Source organism: Chroicocephalus ridibundus, chromosome 29, assembly GCF_963924245.1.
Source record: "Chroicocephalus ridibundus chromosome 29, bChrRid1.1, whole genome shotgun sequence".
NCBI classification, from domain to species: domain Eukaryota; kingdom Metazoa; phylum Chordata; class Aves; order Charadriiformes; family Laridae; genus Chroicocephalus; species Chroicocephalus ridibundus.
Window position 1 is genome coordinate 1,068,839 of NC_086312.1, and position 3,526 is coordinate 1,072,364.

Genomic DNA, 3,526 nt, shown 5'->3' on the forward strand with positions numbered 1-3,526 from the left:
CCTGGTGAGGGTTGGGGGGGGGGCTCCGGTGCAGGTTGGGGGGCTCCGGTGAAGGTTTGGGGGGGCTCTGGTGAGGGTTGGGGGGCTCCAATGAAGGTTGGGGGGCTCCAGTGAAGGTTTGGGGGGGCTCTGGTGCATGTCGGGGGTCCCTGGTGAGGGTCGGGGGTCCCTGGTGAGGGTTGGGGGGCTCCAGTGTGGGTTGGGGGACTCCGGAATGGGGGGCTCCGATGAAGGTTGGGGGGCTCCGGTGTGGGGTCGGGGGGCTCTGGTGCAGGTTGGGGGGCCCCGCTGCAGGTTGGGGGGCTCCGGCGTGGGTCGGGGGGCTCCGATGAAGGTCGGGGGTCTCCAGCGTGGGTCGGGGCGCCGGGGGGGTCCCGGGGGGGCCGTTGCGGTGACGGTGGCTGCCGCAGGCTCCGGGCCGTGCGGCCCGAGCGAGTTCCGCTGCGGGGACGGGTCCTGCATCCCCGGCGCCTGGGCGTGCGACGGGCACCCCGAGTGCCGCGACGGCTCCGACGAGACGCCCCAGGCCTGCCGTGAGTCCCGCGCCGTCCCCTCCCATCCCATCCCCATCCCATCCCATCCCCATCCCATCCCCATCCCCAATCCATCCCCATCCTATCCCATTCCCACCCCATTCCATCCCCATCCCATCCCTGTCCCATCCCCATTCCCGTCCCATCCCCATCCCATCCCATCCGCATCCCATCCCGACCCATCCCATCCCATTCCCCACCCCTGTCCCATTCCCATTCCCACCTTCCTATCCCCATCCCATTCCTCATCCCATCCCAACCCCATCCCCATGCCAATTCCCACCCCTGTCCCATCCCATTCCATCCCCATCCATCCCTGTCCTATCCCCATCCATGCCATTCCCACCCCATTCCATTCCCATTCCCACCCCCATTCCCACCCCCGTCCCATCCCATCCCATCCCCACCCCATCCCATTCCCACCCCATCCCATTCCTATCCCTATCTCCATCCCATTCCATCCCACTCTATCCCATTCCCATTCCATTCCCACCCCATTCCCATCCCCCGTCCCATCCCCATCCCCATCCCATTCCTATCCCCATCCCATCCCATTCCCACCCCATCCCTGTCCCATCCCCATCCCATCCTGACCCCATCCCAATTCCCACCCCCATCCCATCCTATCCCATCCCGTCCCATCCCGTTCCTATCCCTATCCTCATCCCATTCCCATCCCATTCCTATCCCCATCCCATCCCATTCCCACCCCATCCCTGTCCCATCCCCATCCCAATTCCCACCCCCATCCCATCCCATCCCCGTCCCATCCCGTTCCTATCCCTATCCCCATCCCATCCCCATCCCCTTCCCATCCCATTCCCATCCCCATCCCCTTTCCCATCCCATCCCATTCCCACCCCATCCCTGTCCCATCCCCATCCCAATTCCCACCCCCATCCCATCCCATCCCCGTCCCATTCCCATCCCCATCCCACCCCTGTCCCATCCCTATCCCATCCCATCCCATCTCTCTACATCCCGAAATCCCACAACGCACCCACGCGCGTCACCCGCCCAGCGCCGGACACAAAACCGCACGCGCCCCCCGCAGCGATTCGTAGCTCCACGGCAGCGAAACCGCTTCGGGAAGCGCCCGACGGCCCCTTTCCGCGGGGATGGGGGGGGGGGGACATGGGACACGGGACACGCGGCGTGTCGGGAGCCCCCGTGCCCCGCGGGGGGGGCAAAGGCGGAACGAGACGCACGCGAAGGGGTCTGGTTTCGGGGCGCCCGTAGGGAGGGAGAGTCGATGGCCCCAAACACGCGTCGCGTCGCCCCGGTTGCGCCTCGTCCTTCCCTGTTCCCCGTCCCTCGTCTCTCTCGCGGACGTTACGCACGTTACGCGCCTTTTACCGGAGACACCCCCCCCCCCCCAGCCCTTATTTTAGATATAGTTACAGGGATTCCCGTACAGACCGCCCGCACTCGGCCTCTCTTTCTCTCTATTTCTCTCTCTTTCTCTCTCTTTCTCTTTATTTCTCTTTATTTCTCTTTATTTCTCTTTATTTCTCTCTATTTCTCTCCATTTCTCTCCGTTTCTCTCCGTTTCTCTGCGTTTCTCTCTATTTCTCTCTTTTTCTCTCTTTTTCTCTCTATTTCTCTCCATTTCTCTGCATTTCTCTGCATTTCTCTCCATTTCTCTCTATTTCTCTCTATTTCTCTCTGTTTCTCTCTATTTCTCTGCGTTTCTCTCCATTTCTCTGCATTTCTCTCTGTTTCTCTCTATTTCTCTCTATTTCTCTCCATTTCTCTCCGTTTCTCTGCGTTTCTCTCTATTTCTCTATTTCTCTCCATTTCTCTCTATTTCTCTCTATTTCTCTCTATTTCTCTGCGTTTCTCTCCATTTCTCTCTATTTCTCTCCATTTCTCTCTATTTCTCTCCATTTCTCTCTATTTCTCTGCGTTTCTCTCCATTTCTCTCCATTTCTCTCTATTTCTCTCCATTTCTCTCCCATTTCTCTCTATTTCTCTCCGTTTCTCTCCATTTCTCCCCATTTCTCTCCATTTCTCTCTATTTCTCTCCATTTCTCTCGTTTCTCTCCGTTTCTCTCCATTTCTCTCTGTTTCTCTGCGTTTCTCTCCGTTTCTCTCTATTTCTCTCTATTTCTCTCTATTTCTCTGCGTTTCTCTCTATTTCTCTCTATTTCTCTCCATTTCTCTCCATTTCTCTCCATTTCTCTCCATTTCTCTCTATTTCTCTCCGTTTCTCTCTATTTCTCTCTATTTCTCTCCATTTCTCTCCGTTTCTCTCCATTTCTCTCCATTTCTCTCCATTTCTCTCCGTTTCTCTCTATTTCTCTCTATTTCTCTCTATTTCTCTGCGTTTCTCTCCATTTCTCTCCATTTCTCTCTATTTCTCTCTATTTCTCTCTATTTCTCTGCGTTTCTCTCCGTTTCTCTCCATTTCTCTCCATTTCTCTCCATTTCTCTCTATTTCTCTCCGTTTCTCTCTATTTCTCTCTATTTCTCTCCATTTCTCTCCATTTCTCTCCATTTCTCTCCATTTCTCTCTATTTCTCTCCGTTTCTCTCCATTTCTCTCTATTTCTCTCTATTTCTCTCCATTTCTCTCCGTTTCTCTCCATTTCTCTCCGTTTCTCTCCGTTTCTCTCCGTTTCTCTGCGTTTCTCTCTATTTCTCTCTATTTCTCTCTATTTCTCTCCATTTCTCTCCGTTTCTCTCCGTTTCTCTCTATTTCTCTCTATTTCTCACCCGTTTCTCTCTATTTCTCTCTATTTCTCTCTATTTTCCTCTCTATTTCTCTCCGTTTCTCTCCATTTCTCTCTATTTCTCTCCGTTTCTCTCCATTTCTCTCTATTTCTCTCTCTATTCTCTCTATTTCTCTCTATTTCTCCCCGTTTCTCTCTATTTCTCTCTATTTCTCTCTATTTCTCTCCGTTTCTCTCCATTTCTCTCCGTTTCTCTCCGTTTCTCTCTATTTCTCTCTATTTCTCTCCATTTCTCTCTATTTCTCTCCGTTTCTCTCTATTT